A 26,827-nucleotide genomic window follows, 5' to 3' on the forward strand; every position below is an offset into this window, starting at 1 on the left:
AACATGGGATGTTTTTCCATTTATGTAGGTCTTCCTTGATTTCTTTTAGAATTTTTTTTTTGTAGTTTTCTGTGTATAGGTTTTTTATGTCCTTGGTCAGATGTATTCCTAAACATTTGATTCTTTTGGTTACTATTGTAAATGGGATTTTTTTCTTGTTTTCTGCCTCAGATTGTTCCTTACTAGTGTATAGAAACACTACTGATTTTTGTGTGTTATTCTTCTATTCTGCCACTTTGCTGTACTCATTTATTAGCTGTAGTAGCTTTGCTTTAGATTTTTTTGGGATTTTCTGCATATAGGATCATGCCATCTGCAAACAGTGAAAGTTTTACTTGTTCTTTTCTAATGTGGATGCCTTTTATTTCTTTTTCTTGCCTAATTGCTCTAGATAGAACTTCCAGCACAATACTGAATAACAGTGGTGACAGTAGGCATCCTTGTCTTGTTCCTGATCTTAGAGGGAAAGGTTTCAGTCTTTACTCATTGAGTATGATGTTAGCTGTGGGTTTTTCATTTATTCCCTTTATCAGCACGGAAGAAGTTCTCTTCTATTCCTGTCTTTGAAGTGCTTTCATCAAGAAAGGATGCTGAATTTTGTCAAATGTCTTTTTTGCATCAACTGAGATGACCATGTGGTTTTTCCCTTTGGTTTATTGATATGGTGTATTACATTAATTGATTTTCTTGTATTGAACCACCCTTGCATACCTAGAATAAAATGCACTTGGTAGTGGTGTATAATTCTTTTAGTGTGCTGCTGGATTAGATTTGCTAGTATTTTGTTGAGAATTTTGCATCTATATTTATTAAAGTGTTTGGTCTGTAATTTTCTCATAGTATCTTTGTCTGGCCTTGCTATTAGCATGATGTTGGCTTCATAGAATGAGTTAAGTAGCTTTCATTGGGACCTTCTTGTTGAGAGTTTTTTTTAATGCAATTTTATTGAGATATATTCACATAACCTACAATCATCCAAAGTGTACAATCAGTTGTTCCCAGTATCAGCATATAGTTGTGCATTCATCATCACAATCTTTGAACATTTTCATTACTCCAAAAAATAGAATAAAAAAGAACATCCAAAGCATCCCATTCCCCTCCTCCACACCACTGTTCATTTACTTTTTTAAATACAGTTTTATTGAGATATATTCACATACTCTACAGTTATCCACAGTGTACAGTTTTTCATAGCACTGTCATACAGTTGTGCGTTCATCACCAGAATCAATTTTTGAATGTCCTCCTTACTCTAAAATAAAAATAAAAGCAAAAAAGAAAACCCAAAACTTTCCATCCCCTCCATTCCACTGTATTTTCATCTAATTTTTGTCCCCATTTTTTCACTCATCTGTCCATACAATGGATAAAGGGAGTGCGAGTCACACTGTGAAGGCTGCAAAGTTATATAATTGTCTTCAAGAATTAAGGTCACTGGGTTGCAGTTTGACAGCCCTAGGTATTTCTCTCTAGCCATTCCAAAACACTAAAAACTAAGAGGTGATATCTATATAGTGCATAAGAATACCCTCCAGAGTGACCTCTCAACTCCATATGAAATCTCTCAGCCACTGGAACCTTATTTTGTTTCATCTCTCTTCCCCCTTTTGGTCAAGGTGATTTCCTCAATCCCACAGTGCTGGGTCTAGGCTCATCCCCAGGAGTCATTTCCTGCATTGCCAGGGGGGTTCACACCCCTGGGAGTCATGTCCCACATAGTGGGGGAGGGTAGTGAGTTCACCTACTGAGTGGGGTTACAGAGAGAGGGGGGGTCACATCTGAGCAACAAAAAGGTTTTCTGGGGGAGACTCTTAGGCACAATTATAAGTAGGTTTAGCCTTTCCTTTGCAGCAAAAAGCCTCACAAGGGAAAGCCCCTAGATCAAGGGCTCGGCCCACTAAATTGGCAGTCATCAATGTTTGTGAGAAAATCAGCAATCACCCAGGTGGGGACATGCAACATTTCTGCATTTCTTCCCAATTCCTCAGGGGGGCCCACAAAAACACTTCACTGTGCCATATCACTCGGATGTATCGATATTTCACCCCAGACTGTACAAACTCACCAAATCCCATTTCTCTTTCAAAGCTCCATGCACCTACAGTGTTCAAACTGATTGTACAAGTTAAATTATCTAGTGTGCTACAGAAAATATAGATCCTGCACCAAATGAACATTTCCTCCCTTGCTCTTGCACATAAGCTGTAGTTTTAAAACCCAGTCAGTATCGCCCCTTACCCTTGGGCTTGATTTGCCTTAGTCCTAATCAGATCTGCTTCATGCATATCTCTAATTGAAGTCTGAACTCTTTTTCAGTTCTTTCAACAGTTTCCATACGGGGTAATACTGACATTCATAGCTGCCAAGCTCTATCTCCGAGTCTCAGGTGTCACACAGATACCCAAAGTTCAAGGGACCGACCAGATTATACACAAGGAGCTCAGCATCTCAGAACTTAGAGATAACCACTACAACTCAGGAATAGATGTGACTACTGTAAGAGCTTACAACCTAGTGACTGTTACAATAAACGTTCCCCTGATAAGCTGTGTTCTAAGATTCAATTCTCAGAGTTTACATATTATAGTTATTCTGTATAAGAGGGGCATTATAATGTTTGTCCTCTCATTTCTGGTGTGCTTCACTCAAAATGCTATCCTCAAGATCCATTCACCTAGTTGCATGTCTCATAGCTTCATTTCTTCTTGTAGCTGCTCAATATTCTATTGTATACATACATCATCAGTCAGTTCAGCATTCTGTTCATCAGTCAGTGTACCCTTAGGCCACCTACATCCATTGCAAATGATGAATACTGCCACCATAAACACCAGTATGCAAGTGTCCAATCATGTCCCTGCTCTCAGGTCTTCCAAGTATATACCCCATAGTAAGGTTGCAGGATCTTGTGGCACGTAGATACCTAGCTTCTCGTGGAACCATCCTACTGTCCTCCAGATAGCTACAACATTCTACTTCCCCACCAACAGTGAATACATACGTCTCTCTCTCCAAGTTCTCTCCAGCCTTTGTATTCCTCTGTTTATTTTTTTTCCCTGCAATTGTGTAGGGATATATTGAAATACCATACAATGATCCACAGTGTACAATTGTTTACAGTAACATCATATAGTTGTGCATTCATCATCACAATTAGCACTTACACATATTCATTACTCAAAAAAAGAATTGAAACAAAAGAATAAAAAAGATAAAAGAAAAAGTAAAAATAAAATACAGCAATAAGGTCCGACAACACCACCATTAAGAATCCCATACCCTTCTCTTACACTGTCCACCCCCCCCCCCGCCAAAGACATTTAACTTTGGTATATTGCCTTTGTTACATTTAATGGGAATATATTACAATGTTACTGTTAATCCCAGATTCCAGCTGCATAGATTATATTTTTTCCCCAATACCATCGCTTTTTCAACACCTTGCAAGGTTAACATTCATTTGTTCTCTCATATGTAAGAACATTTTTACATTTGTATATTTAGTCACCATCACTGACCACTCTAGGTTTCACCAAGGTACACAGTCCCAGTCACTATCATCCATCCTTCCCTCTGGTACCACACCTGCCCCCAGCCCTCCTCCCTCAGCCCCACTCACAGACATCCTTGGACAGTGCATCTACAATACTGTGCTACCATCACACAGCACTGCACTCTCCATTTCTGGATCTACACAGTCAATCCTGTTGAACATTCTATAATCCTTCAGCATCAAATGTCTGACCTCTACCACCTTTCCATCTCCTGATAACCTGTGTTCTCAATGTCAACTCTCAAAGTTTGTTCATTAATGTTAGTTCCTATTAGTGAGACCATACAGTATTTGCCCTTTTGTTTCTGGCCAACTTCACTCAACATAATGTCCCCATGGTTCATCCATGTTATTATATATTCTGTGACTTTTTTCTGTCTTACAGCTGTGTAATATTCCATTGTGTGTATATACCACAGTTTGTTTATCCACTTGTCCATTGATGAACATCTGAGCTGTTTCCATCTCTTGGCAATCACAAGTAATGCAGCTATAAACATTGGTTTACAAATGTCTGTTCATTCTTCTGAGTATATACCTAGTAATGGAATTGCTGGATCATGTGGCAATTCTATACTTAGCTTCCTGAGGAACAGACACACTGCATTCCAGAATGGCTGCATCATTCTACATTCCCATCAACAGTGAATAAGTGTGCCTCTTTCTCCACATCCTCTCCAACACTTGAAATTTTCTGTTTTTTGGATAATGGCCATTCTGGTAGGTGTGAGATGATATTGCATTGTGGTTTTGATTTGCTTTTCCCTGATAGCCAGTGAAGTTGAGAATCTTTTCATATTTTTTAAATTCAATTTTATTGAGATATATTCACATACCAGACAATAATGCCCAGTGTACAGTCAATTGCCATTACATAGTTGTGCATTCATCATCACATTCAATTTTTGAACATTTTTGTTACCATACGCAAAAAAGAATAAGAATAAAAGTTAAAGTGGAAAAGAACACCCAAAACACCCCATCCCCCCCATCTCTCCCTATTATTCATTTACTTTTTGTCCTCATTATTCTATTCATCTGTCCATACACTGTATAAAGGGAGTGGGAGCCACAAAGTTTTCATAATCACACAATCACACAGTGTAAGCTATACAGTTATACAATCATCTTCAAGAGTCAAGGCCACTGGGTTGCAGTTTAACAGTTTCAGGTATTTCTTTCTAGCTATTTCAATACACTAAAAATTGAAAAGGGATATCTATATAATGCATAAAAATAGCCTCCAGAATGACCTCTGGACTATACTTGAGATCTCTCAGCCACTGAAACTTAATTTGTTTCATTTTGCTTCCCCCTTTTGGTCCAAGAAGTCCTTCTCAATTCCACAGTGTCAGGCCAAGCTCATCACCACAAGTTGTGTCCCACGTTGCCAGGGAGTTTCACACCCCTGGGAGTCATGTCCCATGTAAGGGGGAGGACAGTGAGTTTCCCTGCAGAGTTGGGCTTAGAGACAGAGGCCATATCTGAGCAACAAATGAGGTTCTCTGGGGGTGACTCTTAGGCACAATTATAAGTAGGCTTAGCCTCTCCCAGTTACTAACAAACTTTGTAAGGGCAAGCCCCATGATCAAGGGCTTGGCCTTCTAATTTGGTAGCCCCCAAAGTTTGTGAGAATATCATTAATTCCCCAAGTGGGGAAATTTAATATTACCACATTTTCCCGCAGTTCCTCAAGGGGGCTTTGCAAATTTTTCATATGTTTTCAAGCCATTTGTATTTCCTCTTCAGAAAAGTGTCTATCCATGTCTTTTGCACACTTTTAAACTGGGTTGTTTGTTTTTTTCTTGTTGAGTTGTAGGATCTCTTTATATATTCTGGATATTAAACACTTATCTGATATTGGTTTCCAAATATTATCTCCCATTGCATAGGCTGCCTTTTTTACTTTTCTGACAAAGTCCTTTGAGGTACCAAAGTGTTTAATTTTGAGGAGATCCCCTTTATCTATTTCTTCTTTGATTGCTCACGCTTTTGGTGTAAGGTTTAGGAAACCACCTCCTATCACTAGATCTTTAAGCTATTTCCCTGTATTTTCTTCTAAAAGTCTTATGATTTTACTACTAATGTTTATATCCTTGATTTTTGAGTTAATTTTTGTATAAGGTGTGAGATAGGCATCCTCTTTCATTCTTTTGGATATGGATATCCAGCTCTCCAAACACCATTTATTGAAGAGGCTGTTCTGTCCCAGTTGCTTTGGCTTGACTGCCTTATCAAAGATCAATTGTCCCTAGATGAGAGGGTCTATCTCTGAACACTCAATTTGATTCCATTGGTCAATATATCTATCTTTATGCCAGTACCATGCTGTTTTGACCACTGTTGCTTTGTAGAATGCTTCAATGGAGGTATTGTAAAACCTCCCTCTTCCTTCCTCTTTCTCAAGATATTTTTGTCTATTCAGGGCACCTTACCCTCCAAATAAATTTGGTTATTGGTTTTTTTATTTCTGCAAAGTAAGTTTTTGGGATTTTAATTGGTATTACATTGAATCTATAAATCAGTTTAGGTAGAATTGACATCATAACTATATTTAGTCTTCGAATCCATGATCACAGTATGTTCTTCCATTTTTTTAGGTTCTGTTTGATTTCTTTTAGCAGTTTCTTGTAGTTTTCTCTGTATAGGTCTTTTGTGGCCTTGGTTAAGTTTATTACTAAATACTTGATTCTTTTTGTTGCTACTGTAAATGGAATTTTTGTTCTTTATTTCCTCCTCTAGTTACTCATTACTTATGTAGAGGAAAACTACTGATTTTTATGTGTTGATCTTGTAGCCTGCCACTTTGCTGTATTTATTGATTAGCTCTAGTAGCTTTGCTATAGATTTTTCTGGATTTTCTACATAGAGGATCATGTTGTCTGCAAACAGTGAAAGTTTTACTTCTCCCTCTCCAATTTGGATGCCTTTTATCTCTTTTTTTTGCCTAATTGCTCTAGCTAGAACTTACAGCACAATGTTGAATAACAGTGGTGACAGTGGGCATCCCTGTCTCATTCCTGATCTTAGAGAGAAAGTTTTCAGTCTTTTCCCATTGAGTATGATGTTCGCTGTGGACTTTTCATATATTGACTTTATCATATTGAGAAAGTTCCCTTCTATTCCTATCCTTTGAAGTGTTTTCATCAAAAAAGGATGTTGAATCTTGTCAAATGCCTTTTCTGGATTGATCAAGATGATCATGTGGTTCTTCTGCTTTGATTTCTTGATGTGTTGTATTACATTAATTGATTTTCTATGTTGAACCAGCCTTGCATACCTGGAATAAATCCCACTTGATCATGGTATATAATTCTTTTAATGTGCTACTGGATTTGATTTTCGAGTATTTTGTTGAGGATTTTTGCATCTGTATTCATTAAAGAGACTGATCTATAATTTTCTTTTTTTGTGGTATCTTTGTCTGATTTTGGTATTAGGGTTGTGATGGCTTCATAGAATGAGTTGGGTAGCTTTCCCTCCTCTTCAGTTTTTTTGAAGAGTTTGAGCAGGATTGGTACTGATTCTTTCTTGAATGCTTGGTAGAATTCACATGTGAAGCCATCTGGTCCTGGGCTTTTCTTTTTTGGGAGCTTTTTGATGAGTGACTCAGTCTCTTTACTTGTGATTGGTTTGTTGAGGTCATCTATTTCTTCTTGAGTCAGTGTTGGTTGTTTATGCTTTTATAGGAAGTTGTCCATTTTATCTAAGATGTCTAATTTATTAGCATGTAATTGCTCATGGTATCCTCCCATTATCTCCTTTATTTCTTCAGGGCCAGTATTTATGTCCCCTTTCCATTTCTGATTGTTTATTTGCATCCTCCCTCCCTCCTCCCCACCCCCTCTCTCTCTTTCTGTTAGCCTAGCTAAGGGTCCATCGATTTTATAAATTGACTCATAGAACCAACTTCTGGTTTTGTTGATTCTCTCTAGTTTTTTTTTTTTCTGTTCTCAATTTCATTAATTTCTGCTTTCACCTTTGTTATTTCTTTCCTTATGTTTGCTTTGGGGCTAGTTTGCTGTTCTTTCTGTAGTTCCTCCAGGTGAGCAGTTAATTCCTCAATTTTTTTCTCTTTTAATATAGGCATTTGGGGCAATAAATTTCCCACTCAGCACTGCCTTTGCTGCATCCCATAAGTTTTGATATGTTGTATTTTCATTTTCATTTACCTCGAGGTATTTACAAATTTCTCTTGTAATTTCTACCTTTACCCACTGGTCTAAGAGTGTGTTATTTAGCCTCCATATATTTGTGAATTTTCCAACCTTCTGCCTGTTATTGATTTCTAGCTTCATTCCATTATGATCCAAGAAGGTGTTTTGTATAATATCAATTCTTTTAAATTTGTTGAGACTTGCTTTATGACCCAACATGTGGTCTATCCTACAGAATGATCTATGAGCATTTGAGGAAAATGTGTATCCTGCTGCTGTGGGGTTTAATGTTCTATAAATGTCTGTAGGTCTAGATCATCTATGGTATAATTCAACATCTCTGTTTCCTTATTGATCCTTTGTCTAGATGTTCTATCCATTGATGAGAGCAGTGTATTGAAGTCTCCAAATATCACTGTAGAGGTATCTACTTCTCTCTTCAGTGTTGACAGTGTTTGCCTCATGTATTTCAGGGCACTCTGCCTCAGTGCATAAATATTTATGATTGTTACATTTTCTTGATTAATTGTCCCTTTTATTTATATATAGTGTCTGTCTTTGTCTCCGTTAATTCTTTTACATTTGAAGTCTAATTTGTCTGATATTAATATAGCTACTCCCACTTTTTTCTGCTTGTGTGTGTGGTTTATCTTTTTTCAGCCTTTCACTTTCAGCCAATTTTTGTCCCTGTGTCTAAAGTGACTTTCTTGTAGACAGCATACAAATGGATCTTGTTTTTTTTAATCCATTCTGCCAGTCTATGTCTTTTTTTTGGGGGGGGGTTAATCCATTAATATTTAGTGTTATTGCTGTAAGGGCAGTACTTTCTTCTACCATTTTGCTTTTGGATTTTATGTCATATCTTATTCTTTTGCTCTCTCTCTTCTTTTACCCGATAGTCTTAATTTCTGTACTCTTCTCCAAACCTCTCTCTCCTGTCTTTTCCTATCAACCTTTAGCACTCCCTTTAGTATTTCTTGAAGCGCAGGTCTCTTATTCACAAACTCTCTCAGTGTCTGTCTGTCTGAAAATATTTTAATCTCTCACTCATTTTTGAAAGACAGTTTTGCCAAATATAAAATTCTTGGATGGCAGTTTTTCTTTATCAATATCTTAAATATGTCATACCACTGCCTTCTTCATGGTTTCTGCAGAGAAATCTCTATATAGTCTTATAAGAATGAACTTTTGGTTTCTGTTGGTTTTGTTTGTTGGTTTTTTTTTTTTTTGTTCTCTATTTTCCCCACTCTAATCTTTATTTCCTTCCTTCTGCTTGCTTTGCATTTAGTTTGCTCTTCTTTTTCTACTTTTTCCAGTTTTGAGATTAGGTCTCTGATTTGAAATCTTTCTTCTTTTTTTAATGTAAGCATTTAGAGCTATGAATTTCCTTTTTAGCACTGCCTTTGCTGTGTCCTATAAGTTTCATTTTTTATTTTTTAATTGTTTTTTCTATTTATTGCATCCCATAAGTTTTATCATGTTGTGTTTTCATTTGCATCAGGATATTTCCTATTTTCCCTTGTGATTTCCTCTTTAAACCATTGGTTGTTTGAGAGTACATTGTTTAATTTCCACATATTTGTGAATTTTCCATTTCTCACTCTGTTATTGATTTCTAGCTTCATTCTATTGTGGTCAGAGAAGATACAATGCTTGGTTTCAATATTTTTAATTTATTGAGACTTGTTTTGTCACTTAAATATGGTCTATCCTGGAGAATGATTCATGTGCATTTGAGAAGACTGTGTATCCTGTTTTGGGTGCAATGTTCTATATATGTCTGTTAGGTATAGTTGGTTTAGAGTATCATTCAAGTCTTGTATTTCCTTATTGATCGTCTCTTTAGATGTTCTATCAACTATTGAGAGTGGTGTATTAAAATCTCCTACTATTGTAGAACTGTCAATTTCTCCCTTCAAAATCTGTCAGTATTTGCTTTATATATTTTGGGTCTCTGCTGTTAGGTGTTCTTTCAATTTGATGCTTGGATCAATATATGATGAGCTGTGTGCTTTTTCATGTTTATCCTGTTTAGTGTTCTCTGAGCTACTTGAATGTGCATATTCACATCTTTCGCTAAGTTTGGGAAGTTGTTTGTCATTATTTCTTTGAATATTCTTTCTGCCCCTCTCTTTCTTCTCCTTCTGGGACACCCATAATGCATATAATGTTATGCTTGATGGTTTTCCAGAGGTATCTTAGGCTATTTTCACTTTTTATACTTCTTTTTTCTTTCTGCTCCTCAGTCTGACTAATGTCAATTGTCATGTTTTCATTTTCACTGATTCCTTCTTTTGCCAGCTACAATCTGCTGTTAGAACCCTCCTGGGAATTTTTCATTTCAGTTATTGTGGTCTTCAACTCCAGTAGTTCTGTTTGGTGCCTTTTTAAAATTTCTATCTCTTTGCTAAGATTCTCATATTGCTCATTCATTGTTTTCCTGATATCCTTTAGTTCTTTCTATGTATTTTCCTTCATCTCCTAGAGCATTTCATAGATACATTTGTCTCTGATATGTCTACATTCTGGTCTTCTTTGTTGGTGTTTTCTGGATTTTTATCCTCTTCCTCTTATTGGGTGGGCCATCATTTCCTGTTTCTTTGTCTTGTACTCTTGTTGCACACTGTACACCTTAACATTTAAAAACATTAACTCTTGGATGTATTCCCTGAAATTTCTGTTTCTTGATTTTGTAACCAACTGTGATATGAGAGAGATTTTTTCAAGTGTCAGTCATATTAGGAAAGCTTGCCCAAGGTAAATGCGAAGTCTAGTATCCTCCCTGTCTTTTCTGGGCCTGTGTCTTGTTCTGGGCTTAGGTTTGTTAGCTGCCTTAGACATTAGCTGTGCCCACCACTGACCTTGGGGAAAAGGATATTTATTTCTCTTTCTGTCACCAGAGAGTCAGCTAGAGGCTGGATCACATGGTAGCCTGCCGACGAGAGTGGGGAGATGGGCACCAGTAACTGCAGGGCAGAGAGAGCAATTTACTAGCCTTTACCTCAAGTTACCAGCCTCTCCCTCCTGTTCTTCCTTGGATGCTTTTCAGTGCTCTGCTGGACTCTGAATTACAAAATAGTTGTTTCAGGCAGTTCCTGCTTGTTTAATAGTTGTTCTGGTAGACAGAACTAATCCTGGAGCCCCCTACTCTGCCATCTTCCCACAGTCCCCTCCTGGGATACACATTTTTTAAGATGGAAAATGCCAGAGTGCTTTTGTGTGCTAACAGAAATAATCCAGCAAAGGATAAAGCTGGATGCTTCAAGAGAGTGATGAATTAACTCTTGAACATAGTCTAGGGAAGATACAATGGGATACATGGAGCCAGGAATTGCTCAGGAAGAGGGAAAATTAATTCATTGTAATAGGAAAAAAAAAGAACCAGAGGTTGGGTGCCAGTGCAGGAAGGTTTGTTGACATGTTATGGAAAGATGGATTCACATGTCGGTTTCAGCACTCCTAGACAATTAGAGCTAAGACAATTAGCTGACAAGGCATCATGGGAGGTAATCCTGGTGCTATTTTGAAATACCCATTAAATATAGATATATTTAATTCCATCATAAAATCTTGGAATATTTTTCCTAGGAGAAAATATGATCAACATACATATATATGCTGTTTGTGTACTACATATTCATTCATTTGGTCATCTGCTAGTGAAATCAAATGAGGTTCCAAAAGCTTAAGAATAATTAAGAGAACTGGCAGCAATTAAACTAAAGTTTTTTCAGTAACTGAGAAAACTTTGCTTATCCTTGATGTTTAGCAACAGATCTCTATGGTAGCATACTTATGTTTTTTCCTTTTCAGTAAACGATGATTTTTATTATAGCATACATACAGACAGTTTACAAGTTATGTGTGAATGGCTCAATGAATTTGCCTAGTGAACTCACTTGTGTAACTAACACTCAGATTAGTGTTACTAGAATCTCAGGAGCCTTTCCCTCCTTTTCCCCAGTTGTAACCACCATAGATTTACCTGTTATTGAATTTCATACAAATGGAATCATGTGACATGTACTCTCCTGTGTCAGGCTTCTTTTGCCTAACATTACTTGTGGGAGATTCATTCATGCATTTGCGATGGGTATAGTGTTTGTTTCATTGGCATAGCTAATTTTTTAAAGTGCAAAATGAAAATGCAAAACAGCACGTCACAAAAGCAGTTTCTGTATCTTTGATGTTACAGCATAGTTAAATTGCAATCTTCACGTACCATATCTAATGCAACTATAAACCATTTTCACCATGTTTATTGGTATTAATAAAATACTAATGCATTCAGTTTTAGCTGCATGTTTCACTGTAAACCCAGTTAACTCTCCTTGTTCTTCTTGGATACGGCATTTAATGGGTCTAAAAATTAAAATTTTGAAAAAGCAACATAAGAGGTCCATGGCTAAAACAGGCAGTGACTTACTCTCTGTTAGTGTGACAGGGATGTCATTGCTTATTTAAACTCTGTTTATGTTCTCAGTAGGGATGTGTGTGTGTATCCACTGAGCAGACAAAAATATGGTGGGTTGGGTGAAATCGCGTCATCTTGACATTTTTTTCAATGACATATTTAATGTGTTGACTTCTCTCCCAAATATATATTGAATATATCTCAACAAAATTAGAAAAAAAATGGGTCTTCAGCAAATGATGCTGGGGCAACTGGATAACTATATGCAAGAGAATGAAGTTGGATCCCTCCCTCAGAACATATCCAAAAAGAAACCTAGAATGTATCAAAGACCTAAATATGGGAGCTTAAACTATAAAATTATTGGAAGAAGCTATAGGCATATATTTCATGACCTTGGATTAGGCAAAGATTTCTTAGACATGACAAAAAACACAAGCAACAAAAGAAAAAAAAAAGATTATCAATTAAAAAAATCTTTGTGCTTCAAAGGACACCACCAAGAAAGTGAAAAGACAGCCCATGGAATGAGAGAGAATTTTTGCAAGTCTTATGTCTGATAAGGGATTTTTGTCCAGAATATATAAAGAATTCCTACAACTCAGTACTAAAAAGGCAGCCCAATTAAAAAAATGGCAAAAGATCTGAATAGACATTTCTCTAAAAAAGATATAAAATAGCCAATTAGCAAATGAAAAGATGTTCAGCATCATTAGTTGTTAGGGAAATACAAATCAAAACCACAATTAGATATCTAAAATCTACTAGAATGGCCGCTATCAAACAAACAGGAAACTACAAGTGTTGGAGAGGATGTGGAGAAATAGGAACACTTCTTCACTGTTGGTGGGAATGTAAAATGGTGCAGCTGCTATGGAGGATGGTTTGGCGGTTCCTCAGGGAGCTAAGTATAAGGTTATCTTACGATGCAGCAATCCTGCTATGCAGTATATATCCAGAAGATCTGAAAGCAGGGATGTCAACAGACATTGGCACACCAGTGTTCATAGCAGTATTATTCACAATTGTCAAAAGATGGAAATGACCCCCAAGTGTCCATCAAGTGACAAATGGATAAACAAAACATGGTATATACATATGATGGGACATTATTCAGCAGTAAGAAGGGATGAAGTCCTGGAGCACAGTTGAGTGAAATAAGTCAGACACAAAAGAACAAATAATGTATGATCTCACTAATATGAGCTAATTATAATATGTAAACTCATAGACATAAAATCTAGAATATAGGTTACCAGTATACAGAATGAGGCTAAAGAATGGGGAGTGGTGCTTAATATGTGCAGAATGTTTAACTGGGTCAAACTTAAATGTTTGGAAATGGATAGAAGTGATGGTAGCCTGTTATTGTGAGAATAATTAACAGTACTGAATGGTGTGTGAATGTGGTCAAAAGGGAAAGTTTAGTTATGTATGTCACCAGAAGAAAAGTTGGAGATTATAACATGGAAATGTATAAGACAGTGAATCTTGTGGTGAACGATGACTGTGATTAACTGGACAAATTTTTAAAAGTTCTTTCATGAACTAGAACAAATGTATGACACTATTACAAGGAATTAATGACAGAGGGGTATATGGAGGAAAATGTACCCATTGCAAACCATGGACTGTAGTTAACAGTAATATCATAAGTAATATTCTTTTACCAACAGTAACAAATGTACTATACCAATACTATGGGTCAATAATAGAGGTGGAGGATAAGGGATATGGGAGGATTTGGGTTTTCTTTTTTCTTTTTATTTCTTTTCTGGAGTAATGAAAATGTTCTAAAATTGATCATGGTGCTGAATTCACAACTATGTGATTATACTGTGACCCATTGTTTGTATGCTTTGAATGGTTTGTATGGTGTGTGAATATATTTCAATAAAATTGCATTTAAAAAAAGAAGCAAAATGAGAAACTGTTTCATGCTTACTAGGATGACTATAATAAAAAGACAGACAAAACAAGTGTTAGCAAGGATGTAGAAAAAAATCAGAGCCTTCATATACTGATGGTGGAAATGTAAAATGGTGCAGCTACTTCTGAAAACAGTCTGGCAGTTCCTCAAAAGATTAAACATAGAGTCATCATATGACCCAACAAGTCCACTTCTAGGTATATACCTAAAAAACACAAAAACATATGTCCATGCAAAAAACTTGTATATGGATGCTCACAGCAGCATTATTCATCACAGTCCGAAAGTGGAATAGGCCTGAATGTTTGTCAACTGATGAATGGATAAACAAAATATGGTATATCCATACAATGTATTATTACTCAGCAACAAAAAGGAATGAGGGAAGAGGCAGCAAGATGCCAGCACAGAGAGGAGTGGAAGTTAGTTAGTCCCCTGGAATAACTAATAACCAGGAACAACTAGTAAATAATCCGGAATAACTGCTGGGGGACAACCATGACTGTACACACATCATACACCAACCTGGATTTGGAGGAATGCCTGTGATTGCAGCATAAAATCTGTAAGTAAAAGCTGTGGAACTGCGCCGGGAGCCCCTCCCCCCATGGCAGGCCGAATGGCAAAACCTCACTCTCCGAATAAGTGACTATACCTCAGTCCAGTTCCAACTGGGGTTTTAATTAACAAATGTGGACTGCTCAATACAAGCTACAAATCCCCAATAAGCAGACAGAGGCTTTTAGTGATGACTGACCTTAAAGAACCAGAAGACTCTGCTGTCCTGGGAGGGGGAGCAGCGAAGACCAGTGTTAACTCTGGCCAATGAGTGAAATTGGGGGTCTGTGGACTAGCTCTGAAAGGGGGCTCTCTGTCCCTTTTTCTCTCCTACAACCTGAGTGGCTCAGTGGAGAAAACCTCAGTACACAGCATTCTAACCAAGACAAGGGTACAGATAGCAGAGTCAGAGAGAAAAGGAATGTATTTAAATGCAGATGATAACTTCCTAGGGGGTGTATCTTCCCTAAGAGGAAGGAGGTGTTGCCCAGCTCAACTACCAGACTTCCATTCAGAACCAGACCCCAGAGCCTGGGGGAAAACAACCAAAACAGAAACTAGTGGTGCTACACCTCTTTACACCAGTCAGGAGTGACAGGCTGACAGGCGCCACCCGCTGGTCAGGCTAGGAAAAGCACAGCAGCTAGAGGCCTCACAGGATGTGTCAATCTTCTAAGACACACCCTCAGGGAAACCTGATACTGAATATTGCCCCCTTCTGAGACCTGAGCCCATTCTGGTCTGGGAAAACCTGATTGGGGTAACCAAGGAAACCAGATGCCTAGACAATAGAAAACTACAACCTACACTAAGAAAAATGAAGATATGGCACAGTCAAAGGAAGAAAAACTTACACTTCAACTGAGATACAGGAATTGAAACAACTAATGCTAAATCAATTCAACAAGTTTATGGACGATATGGCAAAAGAGATGAGGGGTATGATGAAAACACTGGCATACATAAGGTAGACACTGAAAGTCTGAAAAAATAACCAGCAGAATCTATGGAAATGAAAGGCACAGCACAAGAGATGAGAGACACAATGGAGACATACAACAGCAGATCTCAAGAGGCAGAAGAAAACACTCAGGAACTGGAGAACATGACACCTGAAATCCCACACACAAAAGAACAAATAGAGAAAAGAATGAAAAAATATGAGCAACATCTCAGGGAATTGAATGACTACATGAAACACATAAATGTACATGTCATTGGTGTCCCAGGAAGAGAAGAGAAGGGAAAAGGGGCAGAAGCAATAATAGAGGAAATAATCAATGAAAATTTCCCATCTCTTATGAAAGACATAAATTTACAGATCCAAGAAGTGCAGCATACCCCAAACAGAATAGATCTGAATAGGTCTACACCAAGACACTTAATAATCAGATTATCAAACATCAAAGACAAAGAGAGAATCTGAAAGCAGCAAGAGAAAAGCGAGCCATCACATACAAAGGAAGCTGGATGAGACTATGTGTGGATTTCTCAGTAGAAACCATGGAGGCAAGAAGGAAGTGGTGTGATATATTTAAGAGAGTGAAAAAGAAATACCACCAACCAAGAGTCCTTTATCCCACAAAACTGTCCTTCAAATATGAGGGAGAGTTTAAAATACTCTCTGACAAACAGACAATGAGAGAGTCTATGAACAAGATACCTGATCTACAGGAAATATTAAAGGGAGCACTGCAGACAGATAGGAAAAGACAGGTGTGAGAGGTTTGGAACACAATTTTGGGTGATGGTAGCACAACAATGTAAGTACACTGAACAAAGATGACTGTGAGTATGGCTGAAAGAGAAAGGTTGGGACCATGTGGGACACCAGAAGGAAAGAGGAAAGATAAAGACAGGGACTGTATAACTCAGTGAAACCTAGCGTGCTCAACAATTGTGATAAAATGTACAAATATGTTCTTACATGAGGGAAAACAAATGAATGTCAATCCTGCAAGGTGTTAAAAACAGGGTGGTATTGGGGGAAAAATACAATCAATGCAAACTAGAGGCTGTAATTAATGGAAACATTGTATTATGCTTCCTTTAATATAACAAAGGCAATATGCCACAGCTAAATGCCTTTAAGTGGGGGACATAAGGGAGGGGTATGGGACTCTTGGCATTGGTGATGTTGTCTGAGTCTTTTTCTACTTTAATTTAATTCTATCTTTCCTTTTGTTGCTTCCTAGCTGTCACATTTTTTTCCCCTCTTTTTCCTTTTTCTTTTGTCTACTTTGACTCTTCCTCCTTCTTTGTGGAAGAAATGGAGATGTCATTATATAGATAGTGGTGATGGTGGTGAATACATAAATAGTGACTATACAGGGAACCATGGATTGTTTACTTAGGATGGAGTGTATGGTGTGTGAATAAAACTGTCTTAAAAAAAACAAAAACAGGTTGATGAAGAAAGCTTGAGGGCACTATATTGACTGAAATAAATCAGACACATAAGGGCAAATATTGCAGGGTCTCACTGATATGAACTAATTATAATATGGAAACTCATAGACATGAAATATAAGTTACCAGGATATAGAACAAGGTTAAACGAATAGGGAGCAGTTGCTTATTATGAGCAGAATGTTCAACTAGGTTGAACTTAAGTGTTTGGAAATGGACAGAGGTGACAGTAGCATGTTGTGAGAATAAGTAATAGTGCTGAATGGTGCGTGAATGTGGTGGAAAGGGGAAGCTCAGAGTCATGTGTGTCACCAGAAGGAAAGTTAGAGGTTAAAAGATGGGAATGTATGAAACAGTGAATCTTGTGGTGGGCAATGTCCGTGATTAACTGTACAAATATCAAAAATCTCTTTCATGAACTAGAACAAATGTATGACACTATAACTAGAACTTAATAATAGAGGGGCATATAGGGAACAAAATATACCTATTGTAAACTATATACTACAGTTAGTAGTATTTTAACATTCTTTCATCAACAGTAACAAATGTACTATACCAATACTTTGAGTCAATAATGGAGGGGGGGATGGTTAGGGGTATGAGAGGATTTGAGTTTCCTTTTTTTTTGTCTTTATTTCTTTTCTGGAGCAATGAAAGTGTTCTAAAACTTGAAAAAAAAATTGTGACGGATGCACAGCTGTATGATGGTACCGTGGGCAACTGATTGTATACTTTGGATCTTTGGAGTATTGTGTGGTATGTGAACAATCTCAATAAAATTAAATTTTTAAAAAAAGGAATGAGATACTCAGACATGCTACAAAGTGGATGAACCTTGAAAATATTATGCTAAATGAAAAAATGTCTCAAAAGAACAAAATAGATCTATTTATATCAGATGTTCAGAATAAGCAAATCCTTAAGGACAGAAAGTAGATTGGTAATTACCTAGGGCTGGGGTAATGGGCAGTGACTTAATGGGTTTAGGGTTTCTTTTTGGGGTGATGAAAATGTCCTAAAATTGACTGTCACGATGGTTGCATGTATCTCTGAATATACTAAAAATTACTGATTTGTACATTTTAAATTGGTGACCTGTATGGTATGCTAATTGTATCTTAATAAAGCTTTAAATTTAAAAAAATTCCCATGGATGTATTCAACTCTCTATCAGTGCCAACACTTATAAATTAACAGAAAAAGCTTTTGTATGATGGCTGGTTACTTGTATGAGTCAAAAACCAACCCAAATAGATTTTGGGGAAAGTTTCCCAAGTCCTTTTGATTGTCATAGTTTCTGTTATCTTAGTTCAAGGAGTCATGAGATTATATAGGGAAGTGAAAGTCATCATAACAGAAAAGATAAATTCATTAAAGTGTTAACCCTCTTATATTCTGCTTCAAATGTTTCTCCTTGTTTAGCAGTAATACAAAGTCTACGTTGTGACTCCCAGCAAAAGTCTTTGAATGCCAATGTTGATTGTAGGATGTTGGAAATATAAGATAACGCAATGCAAATACAGTGTAAATTAGTTGTAAAGTCAACTTTCAAAAACTGCAAGATACTTGAGGTTTATGAAAATGATGCTAAAGAACTGCTCAAAACCTAGATAAAGTCACTGAAGAACCAGGAGCTGGCTGATTTAGGCTAAAAAAAAAAAGCAAGAATGAGGAAAATCCATGACAGGCTAGTGCTTCAAAAGAGAATAACCTGATGATCAGTGCATTTATTTACAAGCGACTCAGGCAAATTAACAGAGTTCTTTATAAAATGCTGCCCAAGTCCAAATCGAAGAGGAGGATGTTCTGTAAATGAGTCCCCCTTTTTTTTTACTGAAAAGTTACAGCAAATGAGCTGCATTTGATTCAAAGTATATCAGATATAATGAACGGTGGTAACTATATACATAAATCTGTTAAATATAAGCTAAAATAACCTTTTTCATAATTTTTACTTCTTCAGATAAAATCCCAAGCAAACCTATTTAATATAAAATTTAGTTGCTATTTTAAGTGGACTCTTGCTCATTCCAATTATTTTGCATGATGATCTTCTATATAATGATTTTATTATAATAAGTTAGAACAATCCTCCTTCAATATGCCATTTTTGAGTAATAACTGAGAAATCATCCTCTTTTCCTACCTACTGATTGTCATAGTTTCTTCCTTTAAAGCATGGCACATTGAAAAAAGTTGCAATTCATTTTTCTAAAGTTATGTAATGAATGGTATTGAAGATTTCATTGAAATGAACTTTGTTAACCAATCAATATTTTATAATACATTTTATGTTAAATGTTTCTAATACATGTCTTCATACTCCATACAAAAATAATGAAGTTATATGGTTTACAAATTCCTAAAAGGGTTTCTATAGATTACATTGTGAAGTATTCTCAGTCAAAAAGAGAATAATAAAACATAGCTAGTAATGATTTTTAAAAAATACCACTCACTGAATACTTAGGTATGCCTGACACCGTATGTGTTTTGCATTTGAAATCTCATTTAATTCTCATATTACCACCTACCAGCCCAGGGAGGTAGGTGGTATTATGCCCATTCTACAGATTGCGGGGTGGGTGGGGAGGCTGGAATTTAGTGAGGGTCAGTAGCATGCCCAAAGTCCACAGCTAGTAAATAGTAGAGTTAGGATTTAAGCCTTGGTCAGTGTGATTTGTTCTTTGACACACTGCTTTGCTGATCTCTACAAGTAGAAAGTTAGCATCTATATTAGCAGATTGCAGTCTTATGAATATATTATGTCCCCCCAAATGCCATTCTCTTTGACGCAATCTTGTGTGGACAGACGTATTAGTGTTGATTAGACTGTAATTCTTTGAGTGTTTCCATGGAGATGCAACCCACCCAACTGTGGGTGATGACTCTGATTGGATAATTTCCATGGAGGTGTGGCCCCACCCATTCACCCTGGGCCTTGATTAGTTTACTAGAGCCCTATATAAGCTCAGACAGAAGGAGCAAGCTTGCTACAGCCAAGAGGGACACTTTGAAGACACAGGAGCTGAGAGAAGAGCTGCAGTTTACAGAGACATTTTGGAGACGGCCTTTGAAAGCAGACTTTTGCTCTGGAGAAGCTAGGAGAGGACAAACGCCACAAGAGCAACTAAGAGTGACATTTTTGAGGAGCTGCAGCCTAGAGAGGAACGTCCTGGGAGAAAGCCATTTTGAAACCAGAACTCTGGAGCAGTCACCAGCCACATACCTTCCCAGCTAACAGAGGTTTTCCAGAAGCCAATAGCCATCCTCCAGTGAAGGTACCCAATTGTTGATGACTTACCTTAGACACTTCATGGCCTTAAGACTGTAACTTTGTAACCGAACAAACCCCCTTTTATAAAAGCTGGTGTTTTGCTAAAAGGCAGCATTAGCAAACTGGAATACCCACTTCCACTTTGCTCTGTATGTTACTTAACTTTACTGCAGAATTCCCTTGAGACTATTTGTGTCCAATTTATTCAGCCTCCAGGTTCTCTTTAGGCTGACAGCTACTTCCTTTTCTAAGTGGATCCTTCCGTTCTTTTCCTGGATGTGTCATTTCCTGTCCCTTGTCAGAACCTCTCTTAGTTCAACTCCTTTTGCCATTGCTTGCTAACTGGAGAGGTAGTATAGAAAAAGCAGGAAGGGAGGAATGAAGAGAGAATATTCTCCATCAAACTCTCTGCACCGCCCACCCAGACACACACACTCAGCCTAGGCTTTCCTGTTCTTTCTATGAGAGGCGTGGAGTGGCCTCTCCAGACGAGAAAGGCCTGCTGATTTAATTTTATACTCAAAACTCTTCTAGATAATTATGCCTCTTAGCTGGCTTGCCCTCAGCAACAGGCTTCAGAAATAAGCTCTGCTATTTTGACATAATTCCTTCTGCTCTGTATGTATGTTTTTGCATACTAAATTACGTATTTAATTTTTCCCAGTTTTTTACACCATGAACAATTCATCTACAGCAGTGTTTTTTTAAAACCTGGTTTTTATTGAGACATCTAGATACATAGTGCATGAATCTTAAGTGTATTGTTTGATTGATGTTTTCTTACATATACACCCATGTAACCATCACCCAGCTCAGGCTACAGACCAGGGGTTCAAGAAATCCTTAGTCTCAGGACTCCTTTACATTTTTTTTTTTTTTTTTTTTTTTTACTCAACATTCATTGTATTTATTTTACTAAATAGTGCGGTTCAAAAAAACACAAACCAGAAAAACTTCTACCTAAAACTAGTCCTGCTGAGTGGATGGTGCTGATTCCATCCCATCCTTCTTTCCATACATATGTATGGAGTTGGAACCATATCAGACAGTGAGCACTAATGAACACTTTTCCTCTCCTGTTGAGCATGAATGAACGTCTCTGAACATAAATGAACTTCTCTGAACCAAGAGAGACAGATGAAGTTTTACAAGTTGCGGGCACTTTATGTTCCCAGCTTTAAAAATAAGCCAAGTGAAAAATATTTAATAAAGGTAACTGGAACAAGGGTAGTGAATCTCCCTGGCAACGTGGCATATGATTCCCGGTGAGGAATGTAGACCCGGCATCGTGGGATGGAGAACATCTTCTTGACCAAAAGGGGGATGCGAAAGGAAATGAAATAAGCTTCAGTGGCAGAGAGATTCCAAAAGGAGCCGAGAGGTCACTCTGGTGGGCACTCTTACGCACAATTTAGACAACCCTTTTTAGGTTCTAAAGAATTGGGGTAGCTGGTGGTGGATACCTGAAACTATCAAACTACAACCCAGAACCCATGAATCTCGAAGACAATTGTATAAAAATGTAGCTTACGAGGGGTGACATTGGGATTGGGAAAGCCATAAGGACGACACTCCCCTTTGTCTAGTTTATGGATGGATGAGTAGAAAAATAGGGGAAGGAAACAAACAAACAAACAGACAAAGGCACCCAGTGTTCTTTTTTACTTTAATTGCTCTTTTTCAGTTTAATTATTATTCTTGTTATTTTTGTGTGTGTGGTAATGAAGGTGTCAGGGATTGATCTTGGTGATGAATGTACAACTATGTAATGGTACTGTGAACAATCGAATGTACGATTTGTTTTGTATGACTGCGTGGTATGTGAATATATCTTAATAAATTGAATATTAAAAAAATTATAATAAAAAAACTGAAACAGAGAAAGCTTTAGGCGTTCTAACCATTAGCTCTAGAGACTTACACTCAATGCAATCAGAGAGCATCAAACAAGTAAAACAAACAAAAGAAGCAAAAGTTAAACTGGGGTTAATAGGCATATAAGTAAAAGAGAAATCTAATTTGCTGCAATTGGAGAAAAATGGCCCTTTGAATCCAACCTAAATTTATGCCAATAATGTGCATTATATCTCATGTAGCTATGCATTTGAATAACATCTGAGAGCTTTGTTAGAGTGTGCAGTTAGGAGAAAAGCAGAAGGTGCTTTAGATTCCACAGTATCTGACTAAACAAAACAAAGCAATTTACAAAAAGTACCAAATGATACTTTAAAATAAATACTTCATCATTTTGATGAATATATATACATATAGTCCAGTTCTTGAGGATTTAACTACCTAAAAGTGGCATATCACTGTCCAGAGGTGCAGGAGCAAGTTCACATAAATAAAACAGTGTGGCTTTACTAGCTTTAGCTTCAGTCAATGGCTCCAGACAAACAAGCTTACTTTGGGTTGGTTCTGGGTCAAGGCTGCTGTCCAGAAGCTCATCAACTTCTATGGGTTTATCTACAGAAGACATGACTTCTGATGATTCCGTGCTCCCCTGTTCAACAGCAGAAGAGGGGTTCCCATCCAGGAATGCAAGAAGCGGAGAGGCAGTGTAGTGGATGAGCTGCTTATCTGGTATGGGTTTAGAGTTTCTTCCTTATTCTGCAACTGGCTGCACTACATTGTTCTTGGCAGTTTCTAATCCTTTATTCTCTGATTTTGTATTATTGATATAATCTGTGGGATTCATCTGCACAGAACTAGTGAAAAGATCAACCAGCAGATCTGGGTCTATGCTAAACTGTCTTCCTGACAGCATGGCCTGGAAGTCCTCTAAATAGAAATCAATACTGTCAAGATAATCCAACAGCTTAACCTTTCCCAAAAGATTGATGTTATCATTCAAAATGGAATCCATCATGGTCATGGAATCATCTGTGGTCAGACTGGAAGAGCCATTTAGCTGGATGGCACTAGACATGAGTGGGCTGCTGCCATCACTGCCTGAATTTAGGGCCTTGCTGGGTGGTTCACTCTGATCCCCACTCTGAATAACAGGTGCATAACTCATCTTCATTGTCATCTTCAAGAATGACAATATCAGGGTACTGGCTACAGCTGGAGGGATCAGATATACCATCCTCATTAGTTTTTGGAATAACTGGAATATTTTCTTCATCTGGATTATCATCAGGAACATCATACATAATGATGCCATCAGAAATCCGCTCCCTTGGTTTTAAGCCTTCAGTCCTGTTGTGTGGAACTTTATGATGGTGATTATCAGCTGGTTCTTTGACTATGTGCTGAAACAGATTCTTCTTTTGGGCTCCATTTGTGTTTAGAAGCAGAGGCCTTTTACGTTTTAATCTCACAAATTGGTTATTCTGAACCAATGTAACAATAAACTGGACAATCTTTCGAATAACTTGTTGTTGTTGTGTGTGTTTTGCTCATAATTCTGACTCCTCCTTCCAAAGGGATTCATTCTCACTTTTCAATTCAGAAAGCCTGGACTCAATTGTCTCCTGTTTTATTTGAACCTTCTGAGCACTACTTATAATTTTTGTTAAACCTTCCTGACGAATTTTATTTTCTTCTGGTTTTGAAGATGAAACCCTCCTTTTAATGTTTTCCAGCAAATCGTACTGGCCTTGTTTGAAGTAAGGATGCTGAAATTCAACAGGACCATCTCGTTCGTGCTTTACAATCCCAGAGTCGATATGTACTACTTTACAGAAGCCGTACATATTCAGTTGCCTCACAAAGCTTGCCATGTTATGGTGCTTGAAGTATTTGGGAAGAATTTCTTTTGCAAATCTTTGTTCATCCAAAACCAGAAAACTTTGGCCATTCTGGCTCCAGGTGATAAATTCATTGGTGTGGGTTTCCTCTACGAGTGTCCACAGCTTGCTGAGAAAGGCCGGCATGTTGGAACCCTGCTTCATTGTTAATGAGGTGCAGGGATTCCAATTTCTACACCCAACAGTGGCAGCTGCTCTCCAGAACTCCTTTACATTTAAAAATTTTTTTGAGAAACTCAGAGCTTTTGCTTATGAGAGTTAGATCTGTCCATATGACTAGATTAAAAATGGAAACTGAGTTTAAAAATTTTTACCAATTCATTAAAAACAATAAGCACATCGCATGTTAGCATACAAATAACATATTAAAATAACACATTTTCCTGAAAAATAACTGCTAAAAAATGAGGTGAGTGGCATTGTTTTACATTGTTAAAAATCTTAATGTCTGGCTTCATAGAAGTCAGCTGAGTTCTGATATCTATTTATTCATTCAATCTGTTGTGAAATATTGTTTTAGTTGAAGTATACGAAGAAAATACGGCCTCCCACAGAGATGGACTTGGAGAAAAGAGGACCTCGCAGATCCTCTGAAAGGATCTTGGGACACTTTGGCCTACCAAGTGGTCCTTGTTCCACACTTTGAGAACCGCTTCTGTCGAGCATTCCCATCATCCCAGAAGGCGCCCTCAGATGGAACGACTCTTCTGATCTCCTTCAACATAAATTAATGTTACCTATCCTTGACCTTCATGTACTTGGAATCATAAGGTAGGTGCTTATTTTTGTGTGTCTGGCTTATTTCACTAACATTCTGCCTGTGTGACTCATCCGTGTTGTGTGTAGCAGTGTTTAATTCTTTTTAATTAATGTGTAGTTTTCCACTGTATAATATACCATACTTGGTGACCCATTCTCTTGTTGCTGAACATTTGAGTTGTTTCTAGTTTTTCATTATGTTGAAGTATGTGTCTTTTGATGAGCATATGCACTCATTTCTCTTGGAGTAGAACTGCTGGGTTGTAACATTGGTGGGTATTCAGCTTAATATAATTCCAAGCAGTAGAAAGCATTTTTACTTGCTGTATTTTATTTCAGGATATATTATTTAGCGCAAATTATTTAACACTTCTATTAATGTCTAATATCTGCCTCTGTATTTCTTTCTTTAAAATGTTTAATACCAGGGTAACTTCTCAAATACCATATATTTCCACTGCCAGACTACAAAATAAAAAAACCTGTGTCCTGTATTTTAGGTCATTGGAACAAAATGATGTGGTAAACTAATTCCCCATTTATCTGAATGGTTTTCATTTTTCTGGTGCTTGTAGTTGGACCCATGATGCAAACAAACAAAATGCCCCAAAATGGATATTAGCAGTATTAACTAAGAGGTGATTTGATGTAATTTGATTGACTGAGGAGCCCAAAGGAAGGACAGAGAAGGTTTACAAACAAACAAAAAGTAAAATATGAGGGAAAAAGTAAAAGAAAGGAGGAGGAGGAGGAGGAGGAGGAGGAGGAGGAGTGTGTCAAATAACAAAGATAGTTGAAAGTATCAGCAGTCTGGGTGAGAGAAAGTGAACAACAGACCCTCAGAACGTTAAGAAGAAAACAGAAAGGAACAATGAAATACAAGGTGCACCAAGCATGGAGTCTTGGTCTGGAGTCACTGGTTGAGTCAAGATTGCTGCTGTCCCATTGGCCAAAGCAAATCACATGACCAAGACCAGAGTCAGTGCAGGGGGCACTACCAAAAGGCAGGGGTACAGGAAGGCATGACAAACTGGAGCCATTAATACAATCCATCTACCACACACTCATGGCTCAAAGTTGTAAGGGCAAGGAATTTTTTTAAATGACGCATTACTAATAAATATTTGATCAATGAATGAATCAAGTTTGTTCAATATTGAAGATGTGTCCAATACAACAGTTTGTGTGGATAGTCAGGGTAGTACAGGTGAATTTGTAATAGAGTGTTGCAGTCTGTAGAGCTCAACACGCTGAGGAGTGCCACACCCTAACATGGATAGTAACTTTTTCCTAGGGAAAAGCAAATGATAGAAGGTAAAAAGCTGGGTGTCAACTTTGAGAAAGTTAAATACACACATTACTTGAAAAGGGTGAACAATGAGAATTTTGATACATCAACGTACTACTTCTTCATTCACATCATATGATATCAAAGTTCAGAAAGAACCAAAGGCCAATTTTTTGGGGGTACATTCTGATTCATTTATAGCTATTGGGTCATGGTGTAAGTGATCAGGTATACAACAGAAAAGTGGTCACCTTTGGAATATTTTTCCAAAGTTTTTCTTGATGTAGAGACTTCAAGGAATCTCAAAGATTTCTGAGATGAAGCAGCTCCCAAGAACTACACATCACCCCAGAACTTTCAAGAAAGTACTACTAGCAGAAGAGGCAGTGTTACTTATCAAGATAAGCAGGGGCACCTATTTTTTCCTTTAACATAAAAGCAATGATGCTGCTATTTCTAACTATCTCCCTGCTCCTTCCTCTAACACTTTTTCATTATTATAACCCATGGAGCAGAACACTTTTCATGAAATGTTATTAAAGAAGATATCTCATAAAAATTCATCCCAGAGGCACTACCCAGGAATTATGATGACACTAAAGATGCAGTTATTAAAGTTCGTGCTTGGGATTCTGTTAAAAGCCAAGCATCAAGGAAATGTTGTAGAAATTGTGGTCTTCTATTAGATTTATACATGTGATGATGGAGAAGCGATTTCAGGTGG

At 37.4% G+C, this 26,827-nt stretch overlaps 1 long non-coding RNA gene and 1 pseudogene across 1 annotated transcript in view; one reads left to right on the plus strand and one right to left on the minus strand.

The window, feature by feature from the left end:
* Positions 1-22,577: 22,577 nt before the first annotated feature.
* On the minus strand, positions 22,578-24,200 carry LOC119515405 (annotated as a pseudogene).
* A 382-nt stretch (positions 24,201-24,582) lies between these two features.
* Positions 24,583-26,827, plus strand: part of LOC119515406 — a 41,408-nt gene continuing 39,163 nt past the window's right edge. The window contains exon 1 of the long non-coding RNA XR_005213027.1: positions 24,583-24,827. This is a non-coding gene — a long non-coding RNA (uncharacterized LOC119515406). The remainder of the gene's footprint in view (positions 24,828-26,827) is intronic.

Source organism: Choloepus didactylus, chromosome 19 (assembly GCF_015220235.1).
Source record: "Choloepus didactylus isolate mChoDid1 chromosome 19, mChoDid1.pri, whole genome shotgun sequence".
NCBI classification, from domain to species: Eukaryota; Metazoa; Chordata; class Mammalia; order Pilosa; family Megalonychidae; genus Choloepus; species Choloepus didactylus.